General features: G+C 31.9%; 1 protein-coding gene and 1 long non-coding RNA gene across 16 annotated transcripts in view; one reads left to right on the top strand and one right to left on the bottom strand.

Annotated features, from left to right (window-relative positions):
- The window catches only part of Ccn (cellular communication network factor protein Ccn), a 506353-nt gene that overhangs the window by 471611 nt on the left and 15181 nt on the right, over positions 1-19561 (bottom strand). The gene's annotated exons all lie outside the window — the stretch shown is intronic.
- Positions 2768-19561, top strand: part of LOC141450017 (uncharacterized) — a 37280-nt gene continuing 20486 nt past the window's right edge. For 10 of the 15 annotated variants that reach the window (XR_012455877.1, XR_012455870.1, XR_012455873.1 and 7 more), the window contains exons 1-3: positions 2768-3056; positions 5502-5568; positions 12764-12923. This is a non-coding gene — a long non-coding RNA (uncharacterized lncRNA). Of the gene's footprint in view, positions 3057-4497; positions 4760-5501; positions 5569-6627; positions 6773-8590; positions 8701-12763; positions 12924-19561 lie in introns of those variants that run through there. The other 5 variants (XR_012455874.1, XR_012455879.1, XR_012455871.1 and 2 more) reach the window with 5 other exon arrangements.

Genomic DNA, 19561 nt, shown 5'->3' with positions numbered 1-19561 from the left:
TCTACTACCGAAATTAGATGTCTTGGACGGAGGACACAAGCAAATATATTAAGAATTAAACAAAATCCAAGGCCCAGATCGAGAATCGAACTCAGAACCACCATACATCTTAGCTTTGCGGGCATCGCCTCTTAACGCTCGGCGCTACCGTGGACCTACTAAATACGAATGAGCCAAATAATATGCTCGATTTTTGCATCCTCACAGCGATAACATCTGACCATTATACCAAACCTAAACTTTAATTTTCCATACAAAACATTCATTAGGAATCATTCCTCCAGATGTAACGTCCTATAAAAAAAAATTAGTTCTATGGGTTAAGAATATTCATACATGAACGTATTTTGTTCTGATCTTGAAAAGGTTTAATATTTCGTCCAAAATGGTTAAATTTTAGCCTTTTTACATCTTCTCAATAGTTAATAAATAATAGTAGTAAATTCTTTTGCAGAAATAAAAAATGGATTCGCATCCAAGAAGTCAACCAGAACGTAGATGGTGATTAATCAAGCTGTACCAGAAAGCAGCGGACATTTATATGTGTATCGAAATTGGCCTAATTCCAGCTTTGAATATTCTATGGAATCAATATTGATTGAAAGCTTTTTTGCATGAAAAGCTCTGACTGGAGTAATCAGAGGTAAATAGCTATTAATTGTATTTAAGAAAGTAAATGCCAAAGTTATATATTAATTTTCTGTTAAAGTCATATAATAATGATTTCACTTAAAAAAAAAATAATTTTATGTATAAAAATCTCTTCTCTTGTACAGTTAGATTAGAAAGTGCAGTGTTGTCAAACAGAAAAGTGTTTGACTGGAGGTAGTTATTACAGTCGTACAGCCAGGACTAGAAAGGACACCGCAGAAATCTAATTTACCAAGCCTCTTCTCTCTTAGCGCCCCGTCCCATAAATTTTATATATTTAATAACCTCAAGGTCCTTTAGTGGAAATGTTTTGCTGCTACAGTTTTATTCTGCTTGTAAATTTATTTTAAAATATATTTAAATATTTTGTTTATCTTTTCTTTTTTACATTTGATATTGCCATGTATAATCTTATACTTATTATGGCATTTGCTATCATGAAAATTTTAAATTTTTATTTTTATTTATTTATTTATTTTGTAAAAATAACGATTCTCCTGCTGTTGCATGTACCTGTCTGGGTGTTGCAATCTCTAAGGGTTCATAGCATAATACTCCATGCACTTCTACTGTACAAAAGGGACCCAATACTCTTACGCTACATTCACGTAAACAAGCATACCAAGGCACATAAACTACACATCCAAGGGCTTGTAGCTAGCTTTGTATATCTAGTGAGAACTCGATACCGATCATTTGACTATATCACAATACTTTTCGTCCCAGTAAAAAAAAAGAAGGAAAGTAAAAAGTGAAAGTTGTTCTTCAGATAACAACCCTCATCTGTATCTGTAAAGAAGACTTGGATGAGATAACTCAGAAGCGCATTGATCTTTCGTACGAAGCACGTCCCTTCTCGAGAAGGAATTGTTGTAAAGCATTATTTATCTATCTCTGTTTTTATTCTCCTCTATTAAAATAATTTACGATTTTGGTAAATGTCAGTTAATAATGAATGATTTTAAGACTTCTATTAACTTGAGTGATGCATTTCTTTATTTACTTTTCTTTCATACGCAGTGTATGACTGACTACTTACGAACTTATTACATTATTCATATTATAATATGTAACAGGTAATAAAAGAAATAGCTTTGGTTTTTGAAAGCAAGTAAAAGAAAAAAAATTAATAATAAAATAGATAGGAAAACTTATAAACCAGAACGCCAGTACTTAAGTGTATATGTGAGAAATAAGGCGAAATCCTTTGAAGTTGCTTATTTAGTTTATTTACATGGAAATTACTTTTTTTTTTAAACAAGATGCAATATTATTGAATTATATTTGACATAAATTGGTGACAGAATTCTCTTCTCAGTCTACGGATGTTTCTTCAATCTGCTTCCAAACCTATCCCCGGCTTTGTCATGGGCTTAACTCTGCCAGCTTCAGTCACCCGCTCTCCTAAAAAAATATACCTTTAGATTTTCTTTTTCTAGGGACCTATACAGCTCATTGTTCAGGGATGGACAGTGTTGTCTGTAGTAAGAAAACTCTGTTCGGAGGATGGCAATGCACTCGAAGGCCAACAACCTTGAGATTCGATAAGTCTCTACATAAAAACAAACGCTCTCTTAATATTTATATCTCAAAACGTACATTTCTAGTGGGATCAGCCAGGTGCTTGTTGGATGGGTACATTGCAGCGAAAATGGCTCGCTACATTTCTGGAACAATCAGATATCTTGCAAGAATATTCACTTGAGTGGGATTAAAAATAGAAAGACACGTTTCCCCCTTTATTCTTGAATTGGTTCTGAAGATTACTGTGAGACATCCATTCTGACAAATTTTCTTCAAAGACATTTCTGTCCCCAAGCGTGTTTTTTAAAGCACACACCGCTTGGAAAAAAAAAAGGTTTAATAAATTAAATTGAGCATAAATGATAACTGTTATTGATAGAAATAAGATGGATCCTCTCAGTTAAGTAATTCACATACAGGCTCAGTCAGTATAGACACGAAAACCTTTGTTCGACAAAACAGGCAGCCTTTAATTAAAGTATTTCTAAAACAAAGCAGGGTCCTCTTATCTTTAAGAAGATAATCAGGGTTATCTTCTCATGTAGGTTCCAATTAAATTTCATAGGTTCCAATTTTACAAATACCTAATTATCTTATCCTTGAATTGAAGCAAATGCAACATCGAATACAAGTTTCGTAGAGGGGGAGGCAGTTTCTCTAAATCAAGATCTTATTAACCTTGCAGCACACTGTAACCTTCCTCGTGCACCATTTTGTTCATTAGGTTCCCATGTGGAATTCGCAAGTGGCAAGGATGGAACTCTCAGCGTTTATGAAGTTATGCCTAAAAAATGTAACTTTTTAATTCAAATTAGGTTGGCATTAATTGGAGTGATAGAAAATCGAAGTTCGAAGCAATAAATAGCCTACGCACATCTCAGGTAAATTAAAAATATTCTTTAATTCTTATCTTAAGTAGAAATGAACAAAACAAAGATTTTAGTGATAAAATTCTCATGAATTGTTCTAAACTTATTTATAAAAGAATTAATCGGTTGAATATTACATAGTGCTTTTCATTAAATAAAAAAAAAGTAGTTAAATTAGATAAAATGAAGAAAGGGCTTGAATAAAAAGAGAAGTGAGTAACCAGTTATCAGTAAATTAGAAGCAAACTGGAGAAATTTAGTTAAGTTGGGTATATTAACTCTCTTTCCAGTTTTCTCTTTCTCGTTTAACACAAAGTTTCTAATTACAAGGTTCTTGAAAGAGTTAACGAATATAATCGAAATTTATTCAACTTTAAATAATAGACATAACTTTTTTGATTAGTTAATGTTATTGCATTGATTTGTATTTAAATTTGTCGAAAATTGTTTACGCTTACATAGATTCAATTAGATCTGTCTTATTTTTGCCTAACTGATTACCGTACGTATATGTTATGTAGCTCCTAAGCAACGCGGTGAAAACGCACTCATCTTTCATTTTCTATTTGCGCTGAATTTTACAGAATGTTCTTATTCATTTCTCTTATTCATGCATGTTATTTATAGGTCGTCGAAAATTACTTAGCAAATGAGTAAACATGACAGTGTCACAGTTGAAGTCGGAATAATTTAATAGTTTTAAAATTATTAACAGTGTATTCGGAGAGGGGACCAATTGCGATCGTTTAGTATTTCCTTCAAAGTTTCATCAATTCACCTAAATATTTTCACCTGAATTCTGGCAACCGTGTAATGGTAGCAAACTTAACAAAATGTATAATCAGAAAACTCATCAGTTAGTAGAATATATTCATTAATATACAATAATTCATTTCTTTGGTATGACCTTAAGTTCCCTAACTTGAGTCCCGCTGATCTTACTAACCATCGCTTTTCTCTCTCAAAGAAATGTTGACTCTTTAGTAGTGGATACGATAGGTTTTATGGCTTCTCCTTATTGACTCAATTTAAAACAAGAATATGATTGAAAAAAATTAATTTTCTAGTTAATAATCATAATAAAAACTACATACAGGGACGGCACATTTGTCAAGTAATGGAATTTAATTTTTATTGTTGAAATAACTTTAACTCACAATAACTCAGCTCCATTGTATGTGTCACCGAAACCACAAATGTTCTTTATCACTTTCCATAATGTTTAACACTTAAGGATGATGTACTAATTTACATAAGATGACTTATGGGCTTTAGTCTGCCGACCCGAGATATATTCTATAAAGAAAATGGGTTTTATTGCGTTTGAGTACACTTACAGTTATTATTTAAAATTATTTATTCTCTTACTTAAATTTCAACATTGAAAATGTAACATTCATTTGAAGTATGATTCCATTAAGTGACATATGATTACTTAAAATTCTAATTATAAATGTCAAAAGAAACACGTTACATTAAATTTAACTTTGTAGTCAAGATTTCTGCTCGAATTTGTTTTAGTCCCTCTTTGGTCTTAATGAAATACTTACGTATTTCTGCTTTTATACAAAATTGAATAATCATAGTATCATTAACGCCCTCTTAATTTCTACTTAGTAGTGTTTGCATATTTTATCAGGTAAAATCAGGTAATAAAGAACTGGAAATTCTTGTGCAGGGCGAATCTAACCCACAATTGGATAGGTTCCTGAAATGTTAGTTTACTCCACTACTTATCGTTTCTTACGTTCAGAGTATTTTCATCTGCCGTACTAATTTATTATATAATGTATAATTTTATACTAAGAAAGTACCCCGCAGTACTCTTTCGACAGAAGCGAGACGAAATAAGATCAATACATGGAAAGTCAGTGATGAGTTACAATTATAATTAAAAATTGAAACATTTCCAAAAATAAACTAGTTATTTACGTGGCGGATTATTAACATATTTTTATACATGTATATGTATACTTGTTTAGAAGGTGTGTAACGCTTCGTCATATTAGTATATAAACGTTACCGTCAATATAAATTAGAAGAAAATAACTTACTTTGCAGCAAAAAAAATTATTCAAAGAATGTTTCTTTTTTCACGAAAACTAAGTGTGACTTTTGTGTTTGTGGAAAGAATTTTACTAAAGTATTCCCACTAGCGTTGAAAAGTTCTACAAAACTTTTCTTACTGTAAATAAAATGGGCTCCTAAGTAATTTTACTAAACTACCTTTTTTATATTTTTATTTTTACAAATGTACATTTTAGGCAAAGTTTTAATTTTTTTTGTTTGTATTTTCTCTAATTAATATTTTTAAGTAAATATCTTTAGTTTTAAAGTATCGTTTTCGTACAAAACTAATCTAAAAGAACAGTTTAATATAACCTTTAGTTTTAATTTTGCTTTTTCTACCTGTTTAGATCAACACAGTCTAATTAACTGCTTATTTTATTTTTTCAGTGTTGGACGTCAGATTAGGAGTGGCTGAAAAAGACTTCTTTTGAGGAAGAGTGTAATTTTCTTTTAAGTAAGTCTTTTTTGTTCATATATTTTAGAATTTGATGTCAAATTTTCAAAATTGTTTTTTCTCAAATGTTTCATTTGATATTTGTATTTCTTACTCTTCTATCAATCATTCGATTTCCCAGAAGGCACGCTTAATGTTTGCAGACTGAGCTTAGTTTACTGAGCGATAATAGATGTAAAGAAATTACGAGCATCAAATACAGTCTAATAGAAATTAGGGTAAAACGATTGGTTTCATATCAAACTTTGAACTCTATTGCTATTTCAAGTGTAGATGGATTTTAAATGGGTGTTACAAGGTTTAGGTAGGTATTTCTGGGTTTGTTAGCACGTTTTAACTGGTTAGGTGGGGAGTCACCATGTCTTTTTACCATTGAAAGAATGTTAATCAGTATTTTTGTGCACCATTTAAAATAATCCCGTTTAGCTTCCATTTAGAAGAACCCACCCAAGCATCTCTTGTTCGAAAATTCTTGTTGCACATAGTTTTACTATTGGACCAAAGTGTAAAACTCATTCTACCTCGTGAGACCAACCAGGTTAGCGGGTACTGTTTATTACACTCTCTTACCTCTCCTTCGTACTTTCTCTGAGACTAAGTAACGTACGATTGACCTTCTGACTCTGAGACAAAATGATGTACACCCCCAATGTTTACATATTACAAGCCAAATGATCAGTTAAAAAAAAAAATCCTGAATTTTGTAAGTGCTCTCCCCGAGTACCATCTTAAATAGAAGTCCGGGATATTAAACTGAAGATGTAAAATAGGTTGAATGTACTTTGTCAGGCATTTTTCAAGTTGATCCTCATTTCCACAAGCACTTCATACGAGTTATTTATCAATTATAAAAACACAGCCCAACGCTTAATAAGAACAAATCAAAACAAACATTTTTGGCAAAGCCTTTAACCAGTTCTATTTCTTATGTTATTAAGTTTTTATTTTTACTTTCTCTTAATTAAAGAGAGTCTAAATGGTCGAGAAATTACCGGATATAATTAAGCACGACTTCATTGAATAGTTGTTTGTAATTTTTTATTTTTTTTTCTCTGTAAGGTGTTTTCATAATTCAAAGACGAAAAATCAGAGGAAATTGTAAATTAATAGCCAGATTTCGGACCCAACATTAAGCTTTAGTACAAAATCATCCATCCGAAAGTTGCCTCTACAATTTTCTTATTATTTTTGTATTCTTAAGCAGGTAATGAACCTTTTATTTGAAAAATTTCGTCGTAAAAATTAGATTGAAGGGAAGTGCGATGTTAGGATTTTTATTTAAGTGCTATTTCGTGTAATGTGTTAGATTTATAACCTAGTAAATTAAACGTGTAACTAAAATTCTATTTGAAGGAAATTGACTGACTACTTCACTAAGCTTAGTTTTTTTTTTTTTTTGAAAAGAGTTCCTTTAATCAGAAAATTATGAATATTAGTAAAAAGTATTAATGTAATGTGGAATGAAAAGTTCAAAAAGCTTCTGAACCTTGATTAATGGAAATAAAATTGTTTTATTCCCATCTGTACACTTCAGCGAACTTAATGTAGTTATTTAGTTCTAGGAATACCCAGGATAATCCTTTATTTAACATCTGAAAAAGAGATTTCGATCAAACCTAGGTGTACTAAGGTGTATCTCGTCTTAAATTGTTTTAAGTGGTGGGCAACTGGTGTTCAATTATGCACGTAACAGCTGTCTTTCCTTTACGGCTTAAAGACTTGCCTTGACTTAATTTCATTTTCGTCCTTAAAATAGCTGCTGTTTTTGTGGCAATGTTTGAACGTTCAGGGCAAGATATGCCTTGCCTTGCCCATATTCACTCACATTTCTTTAGTTCCAAACCCCATAGTCTGTCGTAATACAAAATTGGGAGAACATTGTATCTCTTGAGTTGTTTTAATTTTGAAATTTATGGCCATGCTGTTTTTTAGTCAGTGCTTCTAAAAATAATTTTTATTCGGCACATTTTATTCAGTTATTCTCCAATGTTGTTGTGGACTGAAGAACTGTATATTTAAAATATATTCTTACACTTGATCAGCATCAGTATTCGATTTAGCCAAGAGTGCCTTCGTCACATCAAATATTAGTGATTATTTTTTAAACGATTTCTTTTTAGGTTTCGAAAGTAGTTTCCTTATATAAACTTGTCTGTCGCATTTATTGGAAATTCTTTTACTGAATATTGATTTTTCACTAGAGTTCAGGGACAACATGTTTTTCGCTAAAAATAAATAGCCCTTTTTATAACGGAACATTTATTGTTGCCTACTAATATTTGGTAAAAGATCAGTTGAGTCATTTCACTTAATTGATAAGAATTATCTTATTTGTAAAGCGTGCAAACATTATTCTTTTTATGGGTTCTTAACATGAAATATAGTTTTTTAATTAATCGATTATTGATTATTTAATGACGGTTTTAACGATTTTCATTAAATTGGAATTAGAAAGCCACTTTTTTTTTGCCTCTACAATGGAAGCAATAATTTCAGTATCTCCCAAAAATGATTGATAACTCAAAAATATTTCATATGAAAAAAAAAAATCTTAATATGAATATTTATGTGAATTTATTAATATGCAGCAGTTGAAATTTGATTATGTATGATAATAAATTCAAAAGCGCCTAAGATGAGGTTTGTGTAGGCGAAAGCAGATTTGCTGCCGGTTTTACCAGAGTAGCCACTTAATAATGTTGAAATTTGCTTAATTGACTTGGTTTGAATGAACTGTGCATTCTTATTACTTTTTTTTAGAAAGAGATACTTTTTTTAGGCTATATGCTTTTTTTATCTCGTGTATTTGAGTGGTAATCTGTTCCTGAATTTTTTTCGAAGTATATATTTTTTTTTTTTTTACTGCATCAAGTGAGTAATTTTCAAGTAAATAGTTTTGACGGTAATATTAATCAGGAAAGTTAATTTTCTGTGTGTATAGCAGTTCTTGTTTTTTACGTTAAAAATTTCGCATACTTTAGAACCACTTTAGTACAACTTTGTTTTTCTTTTTTTTTTTCAGATGGCAGTTCTGTTGGAAATATCATTTTAACTTAATTGCACTAAACGAGTTAATCTAATTCTGAAATTAATTCGATGCGATGGCTTTTATGAAATGATTGGTGTTTAATGGTACAAATATTTGAATTATGAGAGAGAGCTGAGAATTAGGTTTTGACGAGCCATTTAGTAGATTGATAGATTCGATGTTCAATCGCAGTAGATTGATTGAGTCCCTACTTCATACCCGGTCAGGGTTTTACCAAAAAAAAATGGCGGCACTTCACTTTCTAGAATGAATTTTAATAAACTAATTTCAGTATGCTGCCGTTTTTCGATTAAAAAAAAAAAGGAGTTCAGTTTACATTTTTGACATTTTCTGTTTTACTTTATTAATGATGGATTAATCGACAATTAGCGTTTTATGATGAAACCGAGATCAACCAGGTTTAGCTGCTGGTTTCAAGTTTAGGTGGCAAAAAAATACTAGTACAGTCGACTCTCGATAAATCGAAATCCAAGGGACTACAAGAAAAATTCGAATTATCGAGATTTCGAATTATCAAGAAGTTTGAATTATCAAGAAGGGGGAAAAAAATTCGAATTATTAAGAGTTTTTATTATGTATATATGTATGTACATACGTATATTGAAAATACGTATGAGCTTACCTAAGTTTTAGACATATATAGCCTCAAGTAAAAATAATGAAAACGACAAAAAAGAACAAAAAAAATTACATATGTATTAACATTTCAATAAAATAAATAATAATATACATATGTACCTAATTAAGAAAATAAAGAACAGTTTTTTTTAAATGTGGTTTGACTTAGTCAAGTGACTTAGAATTGTAGAAAGCGTTGATGGTGGAATATTGAAAGTTTTGGCGATATCTTCTTTTTTCGAACCACTTTCCACGGCCGCGATACTGTTTTCGAAGGAAGACGTTCTTCCCATCGTGACAAACTAAGAAAGAGAACTGGATAGTTAAAGTGGGCTGAAAGGAGGGAAACATTACGCAGGAAATGAACTTTAAGAGGAAAATGAGAAGTAAACATTACTAGGGAAAATTCGAATTATAAAGAGGGGCATGCGGCCTCGTTCGAATTATAGAGCCTTCTCTCCCCCTGTTGTTAAGAAAAGGATTTCGAATTATCGAGCGTATCTAAATACACTGCATTTTTTCGATTTACCGAAGTTAGCAGCTGTAGAGTTCGAATTATCGAAAAATTCGAATTATCGAGAGTCGACTGTACTTTGTAAAGTTTTTTTCTTTTCTTTATTCATGTATCTCAAAATGGATATTTTCGGAAACTCAAATTGGAAAATCTGAACGATCTTAATGCATTAATAATGTTATAATTATGCATTACTACTTTCTTAGCATGTTTATACTAGCGCATTTTCTATTAATACTGCGCAGCATGGGTAATTCAGTAGGCTGGGGATATCAAATATTCATATTAGTACTATTGTACCTTATGTTTTTAATAGGATTATCCTTTTCTGGATTCTATGACTTTTTTTTTTATTTTACCTAACTTCAGCAGTAAATATATAAATCAGCAAATTGGTAGTTTTTGCACTGGGTGGGGTATTTGCAATTTTAGTTGCAACAAAGTTGTATTTTTTTTTTTTGGTTCGTCGTTGGGATAAAAAGTTCTGATGTAGCACTTTATTTTTTTAAGAACAAGTAGCAAGTTCAAACAGTGTTTGGTTTCGATACTGTGTCACTTTTTAATTTTTGAAGTGCGTCAACTTAGGGCATAGGCATTCAGAGGGAGACTTTTTCCAGTGCATTGAACCGCGGCTTTGAACAGTGATCTCGTGTTATTGTCCTCCATCACCAGACAGTAAGTTGTTAGATTGAAAGGTGAGTGACGCATTGCTGGAATCTTAAGGTTCAGTGCTTAACCTCTTAGCTATAGTCCTCATCTCTCTCTCTCTGTTATCAAATTAATTCGATTCGCAGATGATACTTTACTATTGCAATGTTCACTTATTGTGATTTTCTTGAAAATGGGTACCATGTATGGTTATCTCAGCTGTAGATTTAGGAACTATAAGTATTGCTGGAATACAAATTAACGTGCAAAGAGTAGTTATACGGGAGTTCCATTCTCCTGGACTACACTTCCAACTTCAGCGGTTCTGCAGCCTATACAGATGCTTCCTTAAGATTAATGCTTCCTATTAATTAATGCTCTGTAACTTAGCAGAAGTTTTCCTTAGCTCTACTTCATTGAGAACGGGTTTTCGCCAGGTCTTTTCAGAAAGATTTTTGGAGTGTCTCATCCATGTATCTATTTCTCCAGTGGAGTGTTTGTTTTCGCGTTAACCATTTTTCAGTGGCTTCACGAGCACCTTTAAATAAATATTCACTCTGTTATTTAAAAAAGAAAAAAGTGAAGCTTAGTTTTCAGAGCTACGTTTTTTGCTAACTAATGAAAGCATATGTTTGTTTTTTTGATCCAATCCCAGCTTTTCTAGCGATAACATGTTGGGAATCCAGTTAACATCTCTCCCCCTATTTCATTTTACAAGTGCTTCACACTCTAGAAACTTCTGATCGGCTTTTTTTTTTACTCTCTTTCACTCTGTTTATTTGATTCTAATTGATTGGACTGTGGAGTATAGGATTGTCACAATCATATAGCATAATGCTTTACGCTTTGTCCGCCACAATCCATGCTACGTACACGCGTAGCAGCAGCACACATTCATAACTGTTCCTAACCTCTTTTATGGTGTTGGTTTTTGACACAATAAAACGTCATTTTCACAAACCAAATACCAGCCAGTTGCTACACAACACCATATTTATATTTACTTGTTTTCTGTGTGACCATGTTTGCCTATGGAAAGTATTGAGATTGTGTACAACCAATATACACCCCCTCATATGGTTGGTGGTAACCAGCGTATAAACAGACAAATATTCAAAACCACAAAATAAACCAGTAGTCCATCTATTCCTTTCACCCACTCACGAGCACTGAATTTCATTTCTATCGCTGGAGAGCCTAATAATGGTTGATTGTTCTTGTTTTTTTAAACAAGAGAGCCAAATTAGCTGGAGAATAGTGGTCGTTGATTTGTAGAGATCAATAATTGGATTTATTAGGATAAAGTTCGTAGTTGAGCTCTTGGAGGCCAACAAAAAAAAATAAAAAAATGTTCAGTTTTAGATTTCTGTTTTCCTGTTAACCGAGAGTAATTATCTTCATTTGTTTGTTCTTTCTTGTCTCTCACTTCTCTCTCGCAACAAAAAACCAAACTTCTATTGTTTCTGATTTCTAAATAAAAAAGTCTGGTCCGGCTTAATAACCAATATGCAGCGTTTGGAGAGTTTTTTTATCGCAATATAAGGCCTTTTTTTGTACAAGAGAAATATCTTTTGCAATTGTGTGTGTATTTATTTTTTGTTTACTTCTTGCTAGCACAAGTGAGAAGTAATATAATCGTTGTTTTATTAAAAACAAAACTGACGTGTAATTTTTCAATTATTTTAAGAGTTTTGTTTCCTAAAATTGATTTTTTATTTATTGATTTCCAAGTTAGATATTGAGCAAGTTATTGATTGAATGCGAATAAAATTATAAGATGTGGCCCAAATTTTAAGTATTTGGTCTCAGATCAGAAACAAACGTCTATTGAAAGATCGTGTTTCGAAAGATGATTTAATTTTTGCCTTAACCCTGTATCTTAATCGTCAATTTAATTAGTAAAACGTTAAAAGCTAATTCTTGTTCTGACAAGTTTTCTTAATTATAAGAATTAATATTAAAACTATCAAATTAGAAATATATTTGTGATCAATTCTACAAATTTGGGGAGGAATTCTATTTATTGTTTTGTTTCTAATATTTTGTTTATTACAACCACTTAAGAAGATTACCCCCTCTCACACCGTAATAATGTCTAGTCTGTGCGTATAGAAGGCGAAAAAATAAAGATATTCGATAGAGATTAGTCTTTATAGACATAGATAGACGCCTTTACATCCAAGACTTCAACATATCTGCAAATGATATTGTGAGGCAGAGTTCTTGTTGAACCATAATACTAATAGTTAATATCGTAGTTTGTCGCCAATTATGATCCAGCTCATAGTAAACTTTAAGCTTGTGATATGAAATAGTTTTCAAAAGTGACATATTGAAACAAGTATCTAATCCGATTTGTTTGTCAGGTATATCTTTGGCAGAGGTTCTTTTTATAGAAGGTGACAGAAGGTGATAGAAGACACCTTTACATCCAAGACTTCAACAGATCTGCAAATGATATTGTGAGGCAGAGTTCTTGTTGAACTATAATACTAATAGTTAATGGAATTTCCAATTCTTAAATAGGTAAGCTTAATTTTATTGGAAACATTTTTCAGAAAAACAATTTTACCCCATTCCATTTGTGAATATACTTGGAAACTTTATTAACATAGTGAAAGAAATTGCGGTTATATTGTCGGCAGGTTGGTGGTAGGAAGTAGGTAGCTGGTGGGAAGTGAATGTATTCTGAAAGAGGAAAGGTAAGGTATCTGTGGCCAGAGGTTGTGGAAATGGTTCGTTGTGGTAGGCGCACAGATAAGAGACCGGAAATTGCCTAATAGTGTGATTTTGCTGCAGTTGTTGTTTGCTGCTCCTCTCAGTATGTACACTAAGCCCGGCCCGTCGGATGGAATAATACAGAAAATAGGTAGTTAAAAGGGACACTGGATGTGTTGTTCGTGCAGAATAGCGTACTGTTCCTTTCAGTAAGTTAATCGTAATGATAATATCTTTCAACCTGATCTTAACTTTTCATGATAGTTACTGCATATTTAAACAAACGTCTATTTTAATTTAACTAAAGTGAAAACTTGCTGTTTTTGTTCCATGGCATTTGGGTGAAAGTTTCATCATCAGGTATATAACCCTGATGAAATAATTTTTCACGTTTGAGCTTTCTGTTCGCATTCCCATTTAGAGATTATTTTTTAGACACTTTAATATTTTTTATCTTCTAGGGCAGTGGTTCTTAACCGGTGTTCCGCGAATATGGTCCAAGTGTTCCGCGAAATTTCAATTTTAAATGTATTGAAATTTAGAAACTTAGGAAAGATACGAAAACAAAAAATTGTTCCTTTTTTTTTTTAATTTGAATTTAATTTTATGTTCTTGCTAAATACCGAATTTCAAATGATTCAATGTTAGTGTTCCGCGAGAAAAATATCTACATATAATTGTGTTCCGCGTCTATGAAAAGGTTAAGAACCACTGATATAAAGGGTTGAAAATTTTTTGGGTCATGAAATTCTGTAAAATTATGGCCGTTCTATATCTCCCACTGTGAACCACGTATTGGTATGGAATTTTGTTCTCTTATACACTTTGTTTTTCTCAATTATAAACTATAGTTATTTTGTGCACAGACCTAAAAAGGTAGAAGATATAAAGGGTTGAAAATTTTTTGGGTCATGAAATTCTGTAAAATTATGGCCGTTCTATATCTCCCACTGTGAACCACGTGTTGGTATGGAATTTTGTTCTCTTGTACACTTTGTTTTTCTCAAATATAAACTATAGTTATTTTGTGCACAGACCTAAAAAGGTATAAGATATAAAGGGTTGAAAATTTTTTGGGTCATGAAATTCTGTAAAATTATGGCCGTTCTATATCTCCCACTGTGAAGCACGTATTGGTATGGAAGTTTGTTCTCTTGTACACTTTGTTTTTCTCAAATATAAACTATAGTTATTTTGTGCACAGACCTAAAAAGGTAGAAGATATAAAGGGTTGAAAATTTTTTGGGTCATGAAATTCTATAAAATTATGGCCGTTTTATATCTCCCACTGTGAAGCACGTATTGATATGGAATTTTGTTCTCTTGTACACTTTGTTTTTCTCAATTATAAACTATAGTTATTTTGTGCACAGACCTAAAAAGGTAGAAGATATAAAGGGTTGAAAATTTTTTGGGTCATGAAATTCTGTAAAATTATGGCCTTTCTATATCTCCCACTGTGAAGCACGTATTGATATGGATTTTTTCTCTCTTGTACACTTTGTTTTTCTCAAATATAAACTATAGTTATTTTGTGCACACATGTAAAAAGGTATAAGATATAAAGGGTTGAAAATTTTTTGGGTCATGAAATTCTGTAAATTTATGGCCGTTCTATATCTCCCACTGTGAACCACGTATTGGTATGGAATTTCGTTCACTTATACACTTTGTTTTTCTCAATTATAAACTATAGTTATTTTGTGCACAGACCTAAAAAGGTAGAAGATATAAAGGGTTGAAAATTTTTTGGGTCATAAAATTCTGTAAAATTATGGCCTATCTATATCTCCCACTGTGAAGCACGTATTGATATGGATTTTTTTCCTCTTGTACACTTTGTTTTTCTCAAATATAAACTGTAGTTATTTTGTGCACACATGTAAAAAGGTATAAGATATAAAGGGTTGAAAATTTTTTGGGTCATGAAATTCTGTAAAATTATGGCCGTTCTATATCTCCCACTGTGAACCACGTATTGGTATGGAATTTTGTTCTCTTGTATACTTTGTTTTTCTCAATTATAAACTATAGTTATTTTGTGCACAGACCTAAAAAGGTAGAAGATATAAAGGGTTGAAAATTTTTTGGGTCATGAAATTCTGTAAAATTATGGCCGTTCTATATCTCCCACTGTGAACCACGTATTGGTATGGAATTTTGTTCTCTTGTACACTTTGTTTTTCTCAAATATAAACTATAGTTATTTTGTGCACACATGTAAAAAGGTATAAGATATAAAGGGTTGAAAATTTTTTGGGTCATGAAATTCTGTAAAATTATGGCCGTTCTATATCTCCCACTGTGAAGCACGTATTGATATGGAATTTTGTTCTCTTGTACACATTGTTTTTCTCAATTATAAACTATAGTTATTTTGTGCACAGACCTAAAAAGGTAGAAGATATAAATGGTTGAAAATTTTTTGGGTCATGAAATTCTGTAAAATTATGGCCTTTCTATATCTCCCACTGTGAAGCACGTATTGATATGGATTTTTTTTCTCTTGTACACTTTGTTTTTCTCAAATATAAAGTATAGTTATTTTGTGCACACATGTAAAAAGGTATAAGATATAAAGGGTTGAAAATTTTTTGGGTCATAAAATTCTGTAAAATTATGGCCGTTCTATATCTCCCACTGTGAACCACGTATTGGTATGGAATTTTGTTCTCTTATATACTTTGTTTTTCTCAATTATAAACTATAGTTATTTTGTGCTCAGACCTAAAAAGGTAGAAGATATAAAGGGTTGAAAATTTTTTGGGTCATGAAATTCTGTAAAATTATGGCCGTTCTATATCTCCCACTGTGAACCTCGTATTGGTATGGAATTTTGTTCTCTTGTACACTTTGTTTTTCTCAATTATAAACTATAGTTATTTTGTGCACAGACCTAAAAAGGTAGAAGATATAAAGGGTTGAAAATTTTTTGGGTCATGAAATTCTGTAAAATTATGGCCGTTCTATATCTCCCACTGTGAACCACGTATTGGTATGGAATTTTGTTCTCTTGTACACTTTGTTTTTCTCAATTATAAACTATAGTTATTTTGTGCACAGACCTAAAAAGGTAGAAGATATAAAGGGTTGAAAATTTTTTGGGTCATGAAATTCTGTAAAATTATGGCCGTTCTATATCTCCCACTGTGAAGCACGTATTGATATGGAATTTTGTTCTCTTGTACACTTTGTTTTTCTCAATTATAAACTATAGTTAATTTGTGCACAGATCTATGATTTTAAAAGATATAAAGCAGTGGTTCTTAACCGGTGTTCCGCGAATATGGTCCAAGTGTTCCGCGAAATTTCAATTTTAAATGTATTGAAATTTAGAAACTTAGGAAAGATACGAAAACAAAAAATTGTTCCTTTTTTTTTAATTTGAATTTAATTTTAAGTTCTTGCTAAATACCGAATTTCAAATTATTTAATGTTAGTGTTCCGCGAGAAAAATATTCACATATAATTGTGTTCCGCGAGAAAAATATATACGTTGTGTTCCGCGTCTATGAAAAGGTTAAGAACCACTGTTCTAGGGCTTCAAAAATGTATTTCCTGCAAAACTCTAAAAATATTCATAAGTGTGCTGTAATTCTTCTTACGGCTTAGGACAAAGTAAACTTCCAATTAGGAGAGCGGGTTTTATAGAAGATGCTTGGTAATTAAGATTTAATTAACTCCTTTATTAGTAATTAACTTTTAGTTTAGACAAAAGAAACAAAATAAAAAGTTATCCCAAAAATTAATTTGTTGCCGATTTGCCTTAGCACCTTTTTTGGGCCAAGATGTAAAAGCACTGATATTATTTGAGGAATGCGGAGTTGGATGCAAGACTTTCTTCTAAATAATCGATCCATGTTTTTTGCTGTGCTAGGCTAGGATCATAAAGTTTTGAGAAAATTTTGTGTACTTGAATTTTCCGGAGATCAACGATTTCTTTAGAAAGCCTAATATTGACTGATTACTCAGGTAATAATTAGCAGTCTTTCTCTTTGTCGGCAATTATTTGAAATCAATGAATGTATATCTATTTATCTGAATTTTGAGGTAAATAATATTCCCAGAACCCAGGATTCGGTCCCTTGTTCCGGTATTCTTCACCTGATTCATTAACGGAAAGCCTATTAAAAATTGTGCATCTTGGCGGATAATAAATAAGATTTTGTATTTTTGTGAAGACGTTTGCAAACAGTTGATAAAAGATTTCTTTAAATACAAAATTGAAATTAATGTAGACCAATCTCTCTATTGAACTGTGGTGAGGAGATGCTTTCATCAATCTTAGGGTACGTTCACAACGGAGCTGTGAGCATAGATGATAGCGGAGATGATAGCAGTGATGCATCAGCGCTTATAGAATAACCTAGTACATTCTTATGTGAGCGTGCACAACGAAGCTTCGACTAGTGACTCATACTCGCTGGTATAAACGAGCATAGATGATAGAATTGAATTTTTCATTTTTCTGCTAGCTGAACTCCAGTATCGGAGCTTCAAAATGGAGGTAGAAAAATTAATTAGTGCTGTCTTTACTCATTATTTTTGGTTATTATTTTATTATTTACTTTTAAACAATATTTTGTTTTTTAAATCGTGCTTACATTATTTTCATGTGTATTTATTTGTTTTTTTTTTTTCAATAAAATCATTACTAACCTAAGAGTAATCACTAGTTTTTCTTCTATGGTTATAGGATTTCCATGACAATTTTTCCAGTTTTCTTAATTTTGACCTTATTTTTTCTAAAATATTGTCGAATGTGGGTGGACCCATCCTCACATATTCAAAAAAACGATCCGGATAATTTCTAAGTTCCTTATATAAATAGTGAAATTCGCCCAAAGTACTTCGTTTTCTATTTATGGTATGTACATGATATTTTCTACATCTTTTTTTTTAAATATACCATTTCGTTGCTGGTGAACATGAAAACTCTTCTTCACTACTCGACATGTTGCATGTATCACAGCTCCGTTGTGCACACTAATCAGCGATTATATTTTACTCTATCAGTTATCATCTCTGCTATCATCTATACTCACAGCTCCGTTGTAAACGTACCCTTAGTCTCAAGGCCAGCTCTCAGTAGGGATCTAATCTTTGCTATTTTGTCTTGGGACTTTCAGTATTCAATTTGATGAATAGCAAAAGTCAAGAGGTCAATAGATTCCACGATATTTCAACACGCTTGGAAGCTACCATCATACTCTGATGCCCTCGGTATTAAACTGTCCGGCAGGATTGTTGTATAAGGGTTGGTCGTCAAAAACTGCACAATAAAAAAAAAAGCACCTAATTTCGACAACCTACGAGAGAAAAAATTTAAATGTAGGAAATCTTTTCTGCTAAATGAACATGTCTTGGTATTGTTTACAGGGATAAAGGATATTATCGATTACAGAAAGATTACCGCTCAACTCAAAATACTTGTTTTAATCTCCTAAAGATCATGTTACCTGCTAAACCGTTTTTCTGCTGCTTGTAAGACTTCAAAATCTCTTTACAAGAGAGAGGAAATAAACCTGAGAAGGTGATGAATTAGTACGGGTTACTGTGAGAACCTGATTGGGTTTGTATGTGAAAGGAAAAGTGATTCCAAAAATGAAAGTGAGCAAGGAAATGCCGGAAAAAAAACAACCAAAATTATAGGAAGAGTAATTTGTTCTATTTAATTTATCTGTGAGCTTAATCTATTTTCCAAGTTTCATTAAAACAGACATGAAATTCTGATTGGAAATGTGAGAAAACTTTTTTGGGTGATATGGATCGAAGATACATTCTGGATTGCTGAAAATACTATTTGAACAGTCCAGATTACTTGAAATGAAAGAGTCATTGAATGAAATAGAAAAATATTTACCCTACTGCTGCCGAATTGAATATTATGGGACGTTTAGAATGCAGTACAAATAAAAACTTACTCTAAAAAAATGGTTAATTTTTATCAATTCTTTTCTTGTCTTGTCCTTATTCTTTTGTTCAATTAACTGTGAAATTCGAAATTTAAGTGATTCTATGGAACTATTTGAGAAAAGGGACGTTCTGCGATCGAAACTACCTGGAAAATATGTGAAAAGGTGAAAGATGTACGTTGTACTCAATTTTGGCTTGGGAATATTCTTGCTTGGAAAGAAAGAGGGTAGGTTATTCTTGTGTACCCCGGCTGAATCGTGAAATCTATACCCGAGTACCGTCATACGGATTGGAACTATCTCATTCTACTACAAAACTGCATCAACCAATCTCGGTATAATGTCCAAAATTGGCAAGTAGATACGTTTTTCATAAATAGATTTCAGGAAAAGTTTAATTTCATTTCAAGAACTGTGGAAATCATTTTTATTAATCGAGTTCTTTTTTAATGAAAAGTGGATCGATTATAATCGAGACTGCAACAGCTCAAAACTGGGATTATTATTGGACAGTGTGTTGGTGTAGTGGTT

The sequence above is a fragment of the Rhodnius prolixus genome, unplaced genomic scaffold (genome assembly GCF_049639745.1).
Source record: "Rhodnius prolixus isolate KJV_2025 unplaced genomic scaffold, Rpr scaffold_2, whole genome shotgun sequence".
NCBI classification, from domain to species: domain Eukaryota; kingdom Metazoa; phylum Arthropoda; class Insecta; order Hemiptera; family Reduviidae; genus Rhodnius; species Rhodnius prolixus.
The sequence above is the reverse complement of the archived record's forward strand: the minus strand, read 5'-3'. Positions and strand labels throughout refer to the sequence as shown.